This window comes from Pristiophorus japonicus, chromosome 19, assembly GCF_044704955.1.
Source record: "Pristiophorus japonicus isolate sPriJap1 chromosome 19, sPriJap1.hap1, whole genome shotgun sequence".
Lineage (NCBI taxonomy): Eukaryota > Metazoa > Chordata > Chondrichthyes > Pristiophoridae > Pristiophorus > Pristiophorus japonicus.
The window spans coordinates 50,462,376-50,477,060 of NC_091995.1; the positions used below are offsets into that span (position 1 = coordinate 50,462,376).

The 14,685-nt window shown below is 42.1% G+C and overlaps 19 non-coding genes across 19 annotated transcripts; all 19 read right to left on the reverse strand.

Annotated features, from left to right (window-relative positions):
• Positions 1 to 1,014: 1,014 nt before the first annotated feature.
• On the reverse strand, positions 1,015 to 1,086 carry trnag-ucc (transfer RNA glycine (anticodon UCC)). The gene has a single exon. It is a non-coding gene; the product is annotated as a tRNA-Gly (tRNA).
• A 597-nt stretch (positions 1,087 to 1,683) lies between these two features.
• Positions 1,684 to 1,755, reverse strand: trnag-ucc (transfer RNA glycine (anticodon UCC)). Its single transcript has one exon. It is a non-coding gene; the product is annotated as a tRNA-Gly (tRNA).
• Positions 1,756 to 2,338: 583 nt separating this feature from the next.
• trnag-ucc (transfer RNA glycine (anticodon UCC)) lies at positions 2,339 to 2,410 on the reverse strand. Its single transcript has one exon. It is a non-coding gene; the product is annotated as a tRNA-Gly (tRNA).
• Positions 2,411 to 3,007: 597 nt separating this feature from the next.
• On the reverse strand, positions 3,008 to 3,079 carry trnag-ucc (transfer RNA glycine (anticodon UCC)). Its single transcript has one exon. It is a non-coding gene; the product is annotated as a tRNA-Gly (tRNA).
• Positions 3,080 to 3,673: 594 nt separating this feature from the next.
• On the reverse strand, positions 3,674 to 3,747 carry trnag-ucc (transfer RNA glycine (anticodon UCC)). Its single transcript has one exon. It is a non-coding gene; the product is annotated as a tRNA-Gly (tRNA).
• A 584-nt stretch (positions 3,748 to 4,331) lies between these two features.
• Positions 4,332 to 4,403, reverse strand: trnag-ucc (transfer RNA glycine (anticodon UCC)). Its single transcript has one exon. It is a non-coding gene; the product is annotated as a tRNA-Gly (tRNA).
• Positions 4,404 to 4,989: 586 nt separating this feature from the next.
• trnag-ucc (transfer RNA glycine (anticodon UCC)) lies at positions 4,990 to 5,061 on the reverse strand. Its single transcript has one exon. It is a non-coding gene; the product is annotated as a tRNA-Gly (tRNA).
• Positions 5,062 to 5,658: 597 nt separating this feature from the next.
• On the reverse strand, positions 5,659 to 5,730 carry trnag-ucc (transfer RNA glycine (anticodon UCC)). The gene has a single exon. It is a non-coding gene; the product is annotated as a tRNA-Gly (tRNA).
• A 1,232-nt stretch (positions 5,731 to 6,962) lies between these two features.
• trnag-ucc (transfer RNA glycine (anticodon UCC)) lies at positions 6,963 to 7,034 on the reverse strand. Its single transcript has one exon. It is a non-coding gene; the product is annotated as a tRNA-Gly (tRNA).
• A 583-nt stretch (positions 7,035 to 7,617) lies between these two features.
• On the reverse strand, positions 7,618 to 7,689 carry trnag-ucc (transfer RNA glycine (anticodon UCC)). Its single transcript has one exon. It is a non-coding gene; the product is annotated as a tRNA-Gly (tRNA).
• Positions 7,690 to 8,272: 583 nt separating this feature from the next.
• On the reverse strand, positions 8,273 to 8,344 carry trnag-ucc (transfer RNA glycine (anticodon UCC)). The gene has a single exon. It is a non-coding gene; the product is annotated as a tRNA-Gly (tRNA).
• A 577-nt stretch (positions 8,345 to 8,921) lies between these two features.
• Positions 8,922 to 8,993, reverse strand: trnag-ucc (transfer RNA glycine (anticodon UCC)). Its single transcript has one exon. It is a non-coding gene; the product is annotated as a tRNA-Gly (tRNA).
• A 583-nt stretch (positions 8,994 to 9,576) lies between these two features.
• trnag-ucc (transfer RNA glycine (anticodon UCC)) lies at positions 9,577 to 9,648 on the reverse strand. The gene has a single exon. It is a non-coding gene; the product is annotated as a tRNA-Gly (tRNA).
• Positions 9,649 to 10,242: 594 nt separating this feature from the next.
• On the reverse strand, positions 10,243 to 10,314 carry trnag-ucc (transfer RNA glycine (anticodon UCC)). The gene has a single exon. It is a non-coding gene; the product is annotated as a tRNA-Gly (tRNA).
• Positions 10,315 to 10,900: 586 nt separating this feature from the next.
• trnag-ucc (transfer RNA glycine (anticodon UCC)) lies at positions 10,901 to 10,972 on the reverse strand. Its single transcript has one exon. It is a non-coding gene; the product is annotated as a tRNA-Gly (tRNA).
• Positions 10,973 to 11,558: 586 nt separating this feature from the next.
• On the reverse strand, positions 11,559 to 11,630 carry trnag-ucc (transfer RNA glycine (anticodon UCC)). The gene has a single exon. It is a non-coding gene; the product is annotated as a tRNA-Gly (tRNA).
• Positions 11,631 to 12,227: 597 nt separating this feature from the next.
• trnag-ucc (transfer RNA glycine (anticodon UCC)) lies at positions 12,228 to 12,299 on the reverse strand. The gene has a single exon. It is a non-coding gene; the product is annotated as a tRNA-Gly (tRNA).
• A 1,232-nt stretch (positions 12,300 to 13,531) lies between these two features.
• Positions 13,532 to 13,603, reverse strand: trnag-ucc (transfer RNA glycine (anticodon UCC)). The gene has a single exon. It is a non-coding gene; the product is annotated as a tRNA-Gly (tRNA).
• Positions 13,604 to 14,188: 585 nt separating this feature from the next.
• On the reverse strand, positions 14,189 to 14,260 carry trnag-ucc (transfer RNA glycine (anticodon UCC)). The gene has a single exon. It is a non-coding gene; the product is annotated as a tRNA-Gly (tRNA).
• Positions 14,261 to 14,685: the final 425 nt, after the last annotated feature.

Here is a 14,685-nt window from a genome sequence, read left to right on the forward strand (position 1 = left end):
ATGTCAAGTGTCAACTGGGTATTCTTCAAAATTCTTCCCATTTTGTCTGCCTCTGCCCTCTCAGGGAGCAAATCCCCAGAATTTAACTGGAAATGACTCACTGATGTTGTTGAGGAATTTGAAACACTGCTGCTTGACTTGCAGGGCCTGAGCCCAGCTGCAACATTGACGTCATTGGTGATTGACAGTTCATACAATGAATTCAGATAGCACTGTCGCCAGTACATTATGACACATTGACTTTGCATTGCAAGCATTCAAACATGACCCTTTGAAAACAGGTTGCTCAACAAAATCCATGAGCTGCGGCTGGAAGAACTGCTTGCAACCAGAGTCATATTTCATTCTCAAGTAGAAATTGACAAATGTGATGGCTGGGAATCGAACCCAGGTCAATTGTTGGAAGGCAACCATGCTTACCACTGCACCACCATCAAACAACTGAAAGCAAGATTTGATAAACCGCAGAGTGATCCTGCAGCTTTTCCTGAAGCTGTTTTTGTTCCTTCTGATGCAACTCGACAGATTTGATGAAAGGTAACATCACATGTAATGCAAGATAGACAGATAAAAGAAGGCATCGAAGGAACCAGCTAAAAATTGCAATATTTTGCTCACAATTAAATGAATTCCAGATTCACACAATGTATGTCAAGTGTCAACTGGGTATTCTTCAAAATTCTTCCCATTTTGTCTGCCTCTGCCCTCTCAGGGAGCAAATCCCCAGAATTTAACTGGAAATGACTCACTGATGTTGTTGAGGAATTTGAAACACTGCTGCTTGACTTGCAGGGCCTGAGCCCAGCTGCAACATTGACGTCTGTGGTGATTGACAGTTCATACAATGAATTCAGGCAGCACTGTCGCCAGCACATTATGACACATTGACTTTGCATTGCAAGCATTCAAACATGACCCTTTGAAAACAGGTTGCTCAACAAAATCCATGATCTGCGGCTGGAAGAACTGCTTGCAACCAGAGTCATATTTCATTCTCAAGTAGAAATTGACAAATGTGATGGCTGGGAATCGAACCCAGGTCAACTGCTTGGAAGGCAACCATGCTTACCACTGCACCACCATCACACAGCTGAAAACTAACTTTGATAAACCGCACAGTAATCCTGCAGCTTTTTCTGAAGCCGTTTTTGTTCCTTCTGATGCAACTCGACAGATTTGATGAAAGGTAACATCACATGTAATGCAAGATAGACAGATAAAAGAAAGCATCGAAGGAACCAGCTAAAAATTGCAATATTTTGCTCACAATTAAATGAATTCCAGATTCACACAATGTATGTCAAGTGTCAAATGGGTATTCTTCAACATTCTTTCCATTTTGTCTGCCTCTGCCCTCTCAGGGAGCAATTCCCCAGAATTTAACTGGAAATGACTCACTGATGTTGCAAAAGAATTTGAAACACTGCTGCTTGACTTGCAGGGCCTGAGCCCAGCTGCAACATTGACATCTATGGTGATTGACAGTTCATACTATGAATTCAGGTAGCACTGTCGCCAGTACATTATGACACATTGATGACACGTCGACTTTGCATTGCAAACATTCAAACATGACCCTTTGAAAACAGGTTGCTCAACAAAATACATGAGCTGCGGCTGGAAGAACTGCTTGCAACCAGAGTCATCAGAGGTTCATTTCATTCTCAAGTAGAAATTGACAAATGTGATGGCTGGGAATCGAACCCAGGTCAACTGCTTGGAAGGCAACCATGCTTACCACTGAACCACCATCACACAGCTGCAAACTAACTTTGATAAACCGCACAGTAATCCTGCAGCTTTTTCTGAAGCCGTTTTTGTTCCTTCTGATGCAACTCGACAGATTTGATGAAAGGTAACATCACATGTAATGCAAGATAGACAGATAAAAAAAGGCATCGAAGGAACCAGCTAAAAATTGCAATATTTTGCTCACAATTAAATGAATTCCAGATTCACACAATGTATGTCAAGTGTCAACTGGGTATTCTTCAACATTCTTCCCATTTTGTCTGCCTCTGCCCTCTCAGGGAGCAAATCCCCAGAATTTAACTGGAAATGACTCACTGATGTTGAGGAATTTGAAATACTGCTGCTTGACTTGCAGGGCCTGAGCCCAGCTGCAACATTGACGTCTATGGTGATTGACAGTTCACACTATGAATTCAGGTAGCACTGTCGCCAGTATATTATGACACATTGACTTTGCATTGCAAGCATTCAAACATGACCCTTTGAAAACAGGTTGCTCAACAAAATCCATGAGCTGCGGCTGGAAGAACTGCTTGCAACCAGAGTCATCAGAGGTTCATTTCATTCTCAAGTAGAAATTGACAAATGTGATGGCTGGGAATCGAACCCAGGTCAACTGCTGGGAAGGCAACCATGCTTACCACTGCACCACCATCACACAGCTGAAAACAACCTTTGATAAACCGCACAGTAATCCTGCAGCTTTTTCTGAAGCCGTTTTTGTTCCTTCTGATGCAACTCGACAGATTTGATGAAAGGTAACATCACATGTAATGCAAGATAGACAGATAAAAGAAGGCATCGAAGGAACCAGCTAAAAATTGCAATATTTTGCTCACAATTAAATGAATTCCAGATTCACACAATGTATGTCAAGTGTCAACTGGGTATTCTTCAACATTCTTCCCATTTTGTCTGCCTCTGCCCTCTCAGGGAGCAATTCCCCAGAATTTAACTGGAAATGACTCACTGATGTTGTTAAAGAATTTGAAACACTGCTGCTTGACTTGCAGGGCCTGAGCCCAGCTGCAACATTGACGTCTATGGTGATTGACAGTTCATACAATGAATTCAGGAAGCACTGTCGCCAGTACATTATGACACATTGATGACACGTCGACTTTGCATTGCAAACATTCAAACATGACCCTTTGAAAACAGGTTGCTCAACAAAATCCATGAGCTGCAGCTGGAAGAACTGCTTGTAACCAGAGTCATCAGAGGTTCATTTCATTCTCAAGTAGAAATTGACAAATGTGATGGCTGGGAATCGAACCCAGGTCAACTGCTTGGAAGGCAACCATGCTTACCACTGCACCACCATCACACAGCTGAAAACAACCTTTGATAAACCGCACAGTAATCCTGCAGCTTTTTCTGAAGCCGTTTTTGTTCCTTCTGATGCAACTCGACAGATTTGATGAAAGGTAACATCACATGTAATGCAAGATAGACAGATAAAAGAAAGCATCGAAGGAACCAGCTAAAAATTGCAATATTTTGCTCACAATTAAATGAATTCCAGATTCACACAATGTATGTCAAGTGTCAACTGGGTATTCTTCAACATTCTTCCCATTTTGTCTGCCTCTGCCCTCTCAGGGAGCAATTCCCCAGAATTTAACTGGAAATGACTCACTGATGTTGAGGAATTTGAAACACTGCTGCTTGACTTGCAGGGCCTGAGCCCAGCTGCAACATTGACGTCTATGGTGATTGACAGTTCATACAATGAATTCAGGTCGCACTGTCGCCAGTACATTATGACACATTGATGACACGTCGACTTTGCATTGCAAACATTCAAACATGACCCTTTGAAAACAGGTTGCTCAACAAAATCCATGAGCTGCGGCTGGAAGAACTGCTTGCAACCAGAGTCATCAGAGGTTCATTTCATTCTCAAGTAGAAATTGACAAATGTGATGGCTGGGAATCGAACCCAGGTCAACTGCTTGGAAGGCAACCATGCTTACCACTACACCACCATATCACAGCTGAAAACAACCTTTGATAAACCGCACAGTAATCCTGCAGCTTTTTCTGAAGCCGTTTTTGTTCCTTCTGATGCAACTCGACAGATTTGATGAAAGGTAACATCACATGTAATGCAAGATAGACAGATAAAAGAAAGCATCGAAGGAACCAGCTAAAAATTGCAATATTTTGCTCACAATTAAATGAATTCCAGATTCACACAATGTATGTCAAGTGTCAACTGGGTATTCTTCAACATTCTTCCCATTTTGTCTGCCTCTGCCCTCTCAGGGAGCAATTCCCCAGAATTTAACTGGAAATGACTCACTGATGTTGAGGAATTTGAAATACTGCTGCTTGACTTGCAGGGCCTGAGCCCAGCTGCAACATTTACGTCTATGGTGATTGACAGCTCATACTATGAATTCAGGTCGCACTGTCGCCAGTACATTCTGACACATTGACTTTGCATTGCAAGCATTCAAACAGGACCCTTTGAAAACAGGTTGCTCAACAAAATCCATGAGCTGCTGCTGCTGGAAGAACTGCTTGCAACCAGAGTCATCAGAAGTCCATTTCATCCACAAGTCGAAATGGACAAATGTGATGGCTGGGAATCGAACCCAGGCCAACTGCTTGGAAGGCAACCATGCTTACCACTGCACCACCATCACACAGCTGAAAACTAACTTTGATAAACCGCACAGTAATCCTGCAGCTTTTTCTGAAGCCGTTTTTGTTCCTTCTGATGCAACTCGACAGATTTGATGAAAGGTAACATCACATGTAATGCAAGACAGACAGATAAAATAAGGCATCGAAGGAACCAGCTAAAAATTGCAATATTTTGCTCACAATTAAATGAATTCCAGATTCACACAATGTATGTCAAGTGTCAACTGGGTATTCTTCAACATTCTTCCCATTTTGTCTGCCTCTGCCCTCTCAGGGAGCAAATCCCCAGAATTTAACTGGAAATGACTCACTGATGTTGTTGAGGAATTTGAAATACTGCTGCTTGACTTGCAGGGCCTGAGCCCAGCTGCAACATTGACGTCTATGGTGATTGACAGCTCAAACCATGAATTCAGGTAGCACTGTCGCCAGTATATCATGACACATTGACTTTGCATTGCAAGCATTCAAACATGACCCTTTGAAAACAGGTTGCTCAACAAAATCCATAAGCTGCTGCTGGAAGAACTGCTTGCAACCAGAGTCATCAGAAGTCCATTTCATCCACAAGTAGAAATTGACAAATGTGATGGCTGGGAATCGAACCCAGGTCAACTGCTTGGAAGGCAACCATGCTTACCACTGCACCACCATCAAACAACTGAAAGCAAGATTTGATAAACCGCACAGTAATCCTGCAGCTTTTTCTGAAGCCGTTTTTGTTCCTTCTGATGCAACTCGACAGATTTGATGAAAGGTAACATCACATGTAATGCAAGATAGACAGATAAAAGAAGGCATCGAAGGAACCAGCTAAAAATTGCAATATTTTGCTCACAATTAAATGAATTCCAGATTCACACAATGTATGTCAAGTGTCAACTGGGTATTCTTCAACATTCTTTCCATTTTGTCTGCCTCTGCCCTCTCAGGGAGCAAATCCCCAGAATTTAACTGGAAATGACTCACTGATGTTGTTAAAGAATTTGAAACACTGCTGCTTGACTTGCAGGGCCTGAGCCCAGCTGCAACATTGGCGTCTATGGTGATTGACAGTTCATACTATGAATTCAGGTAGCACTGTCGCCAGTACATTATGACACATTGATGACACGTCGACTTTGCATTGCAAACATTCAAACATGACCCTTTGAAAACAGGTTGCTCAACAAAATCCATGAGCTGCGGCTGGAAGAACTACTTGCAACCAGAGTCATCAGAGGTTCATTTCATTCTCAAGTAGAAATTGACAAATGTGATGGCTGGGAATCGAACCCAGGCCAACTGCTTGGAAGGCAACCATGCTTACCACTGCACCACCATCACACAGCTGAAAACTAACTTTGATAAACCGCACAGTAATCCTGCAGCTTTTTCTGAAGCCGTTTTTGTTCCTTCTGATGCAACTCGACAGATTTGATGAAAGGTAACATCACATGTAATGCAAGACAGACAGATAAAATAAGGCATCGAAGGAACCAACTAAAAATTGCAATATTTTGCTCACAATTAAATGAATTCCAGATTCACACAATGTATGTCAAGTGTCAACTGGGTATTCTTCAACATTCTTTCCATTTTGTCTGCCTCTGCCCTCTCAGGGAGCAAATCCCCAGAATTTAACTGGAAATGACTCACTGATGTTGAGGAATTTGAAATACTGCTGCTTGACTTGCAGGGCCTGAGCCCAGCTGCAACATTTACGTCTATGGTGATTGACAGCTCATACAATGAATTCAGATAGCACTGTCGCCAGTACATTATGACACATTGACTTTGCATTGCAAGCATTCAAACATGACCCTTTGAAAACAGGTTGCTCAACAAAATCCATGAGCTGCGGCTGGAAGAACTGCTTGCAACCAGAGTCATATTTCATTCTCAAGTAGAAATTGACAAATGTGATGGCTGGGAATCGAACCCAAGTCAATTGTTTGGAAGGCAACCATGCTTACCACTGCACCACCATCAAACAACTGAAAGCAAGATTTGATAAACCGCAGAGTAATCCTGCAGCTTTTCCTGAAGCTGTTTTTGTTCCTTCTGATGCAACTCGACAGATTTGATGAAAGGTAACATCACATGTAATGCAAGATAGACAGATAAAAGAAGGCATCGAAGGAACCAGCTAAAAATTGCAATATTTTGCTCACAATTAAATGAATTCCAGATTCACACAATGTATGTCAAGTGTCAACTGGGTATTCTTCAAAATTCTTCCCATTTTGTCTGCCTCTGCCCTCTCAGGGAGCAAATCCCCAGAATTTAACTGGAAATGACTCACTGATGTTGTTGAGGAATTTGAAACACTGCTGCTTGACTTGCAGGGCCTGAGCCCAGCTGCAACATTGATGTCTATGGTGATTGACAGTTCATACAATGAATTCAGGTAGCACTGTCGCCAGTACATTATGACACATTGACTTTGCATTGCAAACATTCAAACATGACCCTTTGAAAACAGGTTGCTCAACAAAATCCATGAGCTGCGGCTGGAAGAACTGCTTGTAACCAGAGTCATCAGAGGTTCATTTCATTCTCAAGTAGAAATTGACAAATGTGATGGCTGGGAATCGAGCCCAGGTCAACTGCTTGGAAGGCAACCATGCTTACCACTGCACCACCATCACACAGCTGAAAACAACCTTTGATAAACCGCACAGTAATCCTGCAGCTTTTTCTGAAGCCGTTTTTGTTCCTTCTGATGCAACTCGACAGATTTGATGAAAGGTAACATCACATGTAATGCAAGATAGACAGATAAAAGAAAGCATCGAAGGAACCAGCTAAAAATTGCAATATTTTGCTCACAATTAAATGAATTCCAGATTCACACAATGTATGTCAAGTGTCAACTGGGTATTCTTCAACATTCTTCCCATTTTGTCTGCCTCTGCCCTCTCAGGGAGTAATTCCCCAGAATTTAACTGGAAATGACTCACTGATGTTGAGGAATTTGAAATACTGCTGCTTGACTTGCAGGGCCTGAGCCCAGCTGCAACATTGACGTCTGTGGTGATTGACAGCTCATACCATGAATTCAGGTAGCACTGTCGCCAGTATATTATGATACATTGACTTTGCATTGCAAGCATTCAAACATGACCCTTTGAAAACAGGTTGCTCAACAAAATCCATGAGCTGCGGGTGGAAGAACTGCTTGCAACCAGAGTCATCAGAGGTTCATTTCATTCTCAAGTATAAATTGACAAATATGATGGCTGGGAATCGAACCCAGGTCAACTGCTTGGAAAGCAACCATGCTTACCACTGCACCACCATCACACAGCTGAAAACAACCTTTGATAAACTGCACAGTAATCCTGCAGCTTTTTCTGAAGCCGTTTTTGTTCCTTCTGATGCAACTCGACAGATTTGATGAAAGGTAACATCACATGTAATGCAAGATAGACAGATAAAAGAAAGCATCGAAGGAACCAGCTAAAAATTGCAATATTTTGCTCACAATTAAATGAATTCCAGATTCACACAATGTATGTCAAGTGTCAACTGGGTATTCTTCAACATTCTTTCCATTTTGTCTGCCTCTGCCCTCTCAGGGAGCAAATCCCCAGAATTTTACTGGAAATGACTCACTGATGTTGAGGAATTTGAAATACTGCTGCTTGACTTGCAGGGCCTGAGCCCAGCTGCAACATTTACGTCTATGGTGATTGACAGCTCATACTATGAATTCAGGTAGCACTGTCGCCAGTACATTATGACACATTGACTTTGCATTGCAAGCATTCAAACAGGACCCTTTGAAAACAGGTTGCTCAACAAAATCCATGAGCTGCTGCTGGAAGAACTGCTTGCAACCAGAGTCATCAGAAGTCCATTTCATCCACAAGTAGAAATTGACAAATGTGATGGCTGGGAATCGAACCCAGGTCAACTGCTTGGAAGGCAACCATGCTTACCACTGCACCACCATCAAACAACTGAAAGCAAGATTTGATAAACCGCAGAGTAATCCTGCAGCTTTTCCTGAAGCCGTTTTTGTTCCTTCTGATGCAACTCGACAGATTTGATGAAAGGTAACATCACATGTAATGCAAGATAGACAGATAAAAGAAGGCATCGAAGGAACCAGCTAAAAATTGCAATATTTTGCTCACAATTAAATGAATTTCAGATTCACACAATGTATGTCAAGTGTCAACTGGGTATTCTTCAAAATTCTTCCCATTTTGTCTGCCTCTGCCCTCTCAGGGAGCAAATCCCCAGAATTTAACTGGAAATGACTCACTGATGTTGTTGAGGAATTTGAAACACTGCTGCTTGACTTGCAGGGCCTGAGCCCAGCTGCAACATTGACGTCTATGGTGATTGACAGTTCATACAATGAATTCAGATAGCACTGTCGCCAGTACATTAAGACACATTGACTTTGCATTGCAAGCATTCAAACATGACCCTTTGAAAACAGGTTGCTCAACAAAATCCATGAGCTGCGGCTGGAAGAACTGCTTGCAACCAGAGTCATATTTCATTCTCAAGTAGAAATTGACAAATGTGATGGCTGGGAATCGAACCCAGGTCAATTGTTTGGAAGGCAACCATGCTTACCACTGCACCACCATCACACATCTGAAAACAACCTTTGATAAACCGCACAGTAATCCTGCAGCTTTTTCTGAAGCCGTTTTTGTTCCTTCTGATGCAACTCGACAGATTTGATGAAAGGTAACATCACATGTAATGCAAGATAGACAGATAAAAGAAGGCATCTAAGGAACCAGCTAAAAATTGCAATATTTTGCTCACAATTAAATGAATTCCAGATTCACACAATGTATGTCAAGTGTCAACTGGATATTCTTCAACATTCTTTCCATTTTGTCTGCCTCTGCCCTCTCAGGGAGCAAATCCCCAGAATTTAACTGGAAATGACTCACTGATGTTGAGGAATTTGAAATACTGCTGCTTGACTTGCAGGGCCTGAGCCCAGCTGCAACATTGACGTCTATGGTGATTGACAGTTCATACCATGAATTCAGGTAGCACTGTCGCCAGCATATTATGACACATTGACTTTGCATTGCAAGCATTCAAACATGACCCTTTGAAAACAGGTTGCTCAACAAAATCCATGAGCTGCGGCTGGAAGAACTGCTTGCAACCAGAGTCATCAGAAGTCCATTTCATCCACAAGTAGAAATTGACAAATGTGATGGCTGGGAATTGAACCCAGGTCAACTGCTTGGAAGGCAACCATGCTTACCACTGCACCACCATCAAACAACTGAAAGCAAGATTTGATAAACCGCACAGTAATCCTGCAGCTTTTCCTGAAGCTGTTTTTGTTCCTTCTGATGCAACTCGACAGATTTGATGAAAGGTAACATCACATGTAATGCAAGATAGACAGATAAAAGAAGGCATCGAAGGAACCAGCTAAAAATTGCAATATTTTGCTCACAATTAAATGAATTCCAGATTCACACAATGTATGTCAAGTGTCAACTGGGTATTCTTCAACATTCTTCCCATTTTGTCTGCCTCTGCCCTCTCAGGGAGCAATTCCCCAGAATTTAACTGGAAATGACTCACTGATGTTGAGGAATTTGAAACACTGCTGCTTGACTTGCAGGGCCTGAGCCCAGCTGCAACATTGACGTCTATGGTGATTGACAGTTCATACAATGAATTCAGGTCGCACTGTCGCCAGTACATTATGACACATTGATGACACGTCGACTTTGCATTGCAAACATTCAAACATGACCCTTTGAAAACAGGTTGCTCAACAAAATCCATGAGCTGCGGCTGGAAGAACTGCTTGCAACCAGAGTCATCAGAGGTTCATTTCATTCTCAAGTAGAAATTGACAAATGTGATGGCTGGGAATCGAACCCAGGTCAACTGCTTGGAAGGCAACCATGCTTACCACTACACCACCATCCCACAGCTGAAAACAACCTTTGATAAACCGCACAGTAATCCTGCAGCTTTTTCTGAAGCCGTTTTTGTTCCTTCTGATGCAACTCGACAGATTTGATGAAAGGTAACATCACATGTAATGCAAGATAGACAGATAAAAGAAAGCATCGAAGGAACCAGCTAAAAATTGCAATATTTTGCTCACAATTAAATGAATTCCAGATTCACACAATGTATGTCAAGTGTCAACTGGGTATTCTTCAACATTCTTCCCATTTTGTCTGCCTCTGCCCTCTCAGGGAGCAATTCCCCAGAATTTAACTGGAAATGACTCACTGATGTTGAGGAATTTGAAATACTGCTGCTTGACTTGCAGGGCCTGAGCCCAGCTGCAACATTTACGTCTATGGTGATTGACAGCTCATACTATGAATTCAGGTCGCACTGTCGCCAGTACATTCTGACACATTGACTTTGCATTGCAAGCATTCAAACAGGACCCTTTGAAAACAGGTTGCTCAACAAAATCCATGAGCTGCTGCTGCTGGAAGAACTGCTTGCAACCAGAGTCATCAGAAGTCCATTTCATCCACAAGTCGAAATGGACAAATGTGATGGCTGGGAATCGAACCCAGGCCAACTGCTTGGAAGGCAACCATGCTTACCACTGCACCACCATCACACAGCTGAAAACTAACTTTGATAAACCGCACAGTAATCCTGCAGCTTTTTCTGAAGCCGTTTTTGTTCCTTCTGATGCAACTCGACAGATTTGATGAAAGGTAACATCACATGTAATGCAAGACAGACAGATAAAATAAGGCATCGAAGGAACCAGCTAAAAATTGCAATATTTTGCTCACAATTAAATGAATTCCAGATTCACACAATGTATGTCAAGTGTCAACTGGGTATTCTTCAACATTCTTCCCATTTTGTCTGCCTCTGCCCTCTCAGGGAGCAAATCCCCAGAATTTAACTGGAAATGACTCACTGATGTTGTTGAGGAATTTGAAATACTGCTGCTTGACTTGCAGGGCCTGAGCCCAGCTGCAACATTGACGTCTATGGTGATTGACAGCTCATACCATGAATTCAGGTAGCACTGTCGCCAGTATATTATGACACATTGACTTTGCATTGCAAGCATTCAAACATGACCCTTTGAAAACAGGTTGCTCAACAAAATCCATGAGCTGCGGCTGGAAGAACTGCTTGCAACCAGAGTCATCAGAAGTCCATTTCATCCACAAGTAGAAATTGACAAATGTGATGGCTGGGAATCGAACCCAGGTCAACTGCTTGGAAGGCAACCATGCTTACCACTGCACCACCATCAAACAACTGAAAGCAAGATTTGATAAACCGCACAGTAATCCTGCAGCTTTTTCTGAAGCCGTTTTTGTTCCTTCTGATGCAACTCGACAGATTTGATGAAAGGTAACATCACATGTAATGCAAGATAGACAGATAAAAGAAGGCATCGAAGGAACCAGCTAAAAATTGCAATATTTTGCTCACAATTAAATGAATTCCAGATTCACACAATGTATGTCAAGTGTCAACTGGGTATTCTTCAACATTCTTTCCATTTTGTCTGCCTCTGCCCTCTCAGGGAGCAAATCCCCAGAATTTAACTGGAAATGACTCACTGATGTTGTTAAAGAATTTGAAACACTGCTGCTTGACTTGCAGGGCCTGAGCCCAGCTGCAACATTGGCGTCTATGGTGATTGACAGTTCATACTATGAATTCAGGTAGCACTGTCGCCAGTACATTATGACACATTGATGACACGTCGACTTTGCATTGCAAACATTCAAACATGACCCTTTGAAAACAGGTTGCTCAACAAAATCCATGAGCTGCGGCTGGAAGAACTACTTGCAACCAGAGTCATCAGAGGTTCATTTCATTCTCAAGTAGAAATTGACAAATGTGATGGCTGGGAATCGAACCCAGGCCAACTGCTTGGAAGGCAACCATGCTTACCACTGCACCACCATCACACAGCTGAAAACTAACTTTGATAAACCGCACAGTAATCCTGCAGCTTTTTCTGAAGCCGTTTTTGTTCCTTCTGATGCAACTCGACAGATTTGATGAAAGGTAACATCACATGTAATGCAAGACAGACAGATAAAATAAGGCATCGAAGGAACCAACTAAAAATTGCAATATTTTGCTCACAATTAAATGAATTCCAGATTCACACAATGTATGTCAAGTGTCAACTGGGTATTCTTCAACATTCTTTCCATTTTGTCTGCCTCTGCCCTCTCAGGGAGCAAATCCCCAGAATTTAACTGGAAATGACTCACTGATGTTGAGGAATTTGAAATACTGCTGCTTGACTTGCAGGGCCTGAGCCCAGCTGCAACATTTACGTCTATGGTGATTGACAGCTCATACAATGAATTCAGATAGCACTGTCGCCAGTACATTATGACACATTGACTTTGCATTGCAAGCATTCAAACATGACCCTTTGAAAACAGGTTGCTCAACAAAATCCATGAGCTGCGGCTGGAAGAACTGCTTGCAACCAGAGTCATATTTCATTCTCAAGTAGAAATTGACAAATGTGATGGCTGGGAATCGAACCCAAGTCAATTGTTTGGAAGGCAACCATGCTTACCACTGCACCACCATCAAACAACTGAAAGCAAGATTTGATAAACCGCAGAGTAATCCTGCAGCTTTTCCTGAAGCTGTTTTTGTTCCTTCTGATGCAACTCGACAGATTTGATGAAAGGTAACATCACATGTAATGCAAGATAGACAGATAAAAGAAGGCATCGAAGGAACCAGCTAAAAATTGCAATATTTTGCTCACAATTAAATGAATTCCAGATTCACACAATGTATGTCAAGTGTCAACTGGGTATTCTTCAAAATTCTTCCCATTTTGTCTGCCTCTGCCCTCTCAGGGAGCAAATCCCCAGAATTTAACTGGAAATGACTCACTGATGTTGTTGAGGAATTTGAAACACTGCTGCTTGACTTGCAGGGCCTGAGCCCAGCTGCAACATTGATGTCTATGGTGATTGACAGTTCATACAATGAATTCAGGTAGCACTGTCGCCAGTACATTATGACACATTGACTTTGCATTGCAAACATTCAAACATGACCCTTTGAAAACAGGTTGCTCAACAAAATCCATGAGCTGCGGCTGGAAGAACTGCTTGTAACCAGAGTCATCAGAGGTTCATTTCATTCTCAAGTAGAAATTGACAAATGTGATGGCTGGGAATCGAACCCAGGTCAACTGCTTGGAAGGCAACCATGCTTACCACTGCACCACCATCACACAGCTGAAAACAACCTTTGATAAACCGCACAGTAATCCTGCAGCTTTTTCTGAAGCCGTTTTTGTTCCTTCTGATGCAACTCGACAGATTTGATGAAAGGTAACATCACATGTAATGCAAGATAGACAGATAAAAGAAAGCATCGAAGGAACCAGCTAAAAATTGCAATATTTTGCTCACAATTAAATGAATTCCAGATTCACACAATGTATGTCAAGTGTCAACTGGGTATTCTTCAACATTCTTCCCATTTTGTCTGCCTCTGCCCTCTCAGGGAGTAATTCCCCAGAATTTAACTGGAAATGACTCACTGATGTTGAGGAATTTGAAATACTGCTGCTTGACTTGCAGGGCCTGAGCCCAGCTGCAACATTGGCGTCTATGGTGATTGACAGTTCATACTATGAATTCAGGTAGCACTGTCGCCAGTACATTATGACACATTGATGACACGTCGACTTTGCATTGCAAACATTCAAACATGACCCTTTGAAAACAGGTTGCTCAACAAAATCCATGAGCTGCGGCTGGAAGAACTGCTTGCAACCAGAGTCATATTTCATTCTCAAGTAGAAATTGACAAATGTGATGGCTGGGAATCGAACCCAGGTCAATTGTTTGGAAGGCAACCATGCTTACCACTGCACCACCATCACACATCTGAAAACAACCTTTGATAAACCGCACAGTAATCCTGCAGCTTTTTCTGAAGCCGTTTTTGTTCCTTCTGATGCAACTCGACAGATTTGATGAAAGGTAACATCACATGTAATGCAAGATAGACAGATAAAAGAAGGCATCTAAGGAACCAGCTAAAAATTGCAATATTTTGCTCACAATTAAATGAATTCCAGATTCACACAATGTATGTCAAGTGTCAACTGGATATTCTACAACATTCTTTCCATTTTGTCTGCCTCTGCCCTCTCAGGGAGCAAATCCCCAGAATATAACTGGAAATGACTCACTGATGTTGAGGAATTTGAAATACTGCTGCTTGACTTGCAGGGCCTGAGCCCAGCTGCAACATTGACGTCTATGGTGATTGACAGTTCATACCATGAATTCAGGTAGCACTGTC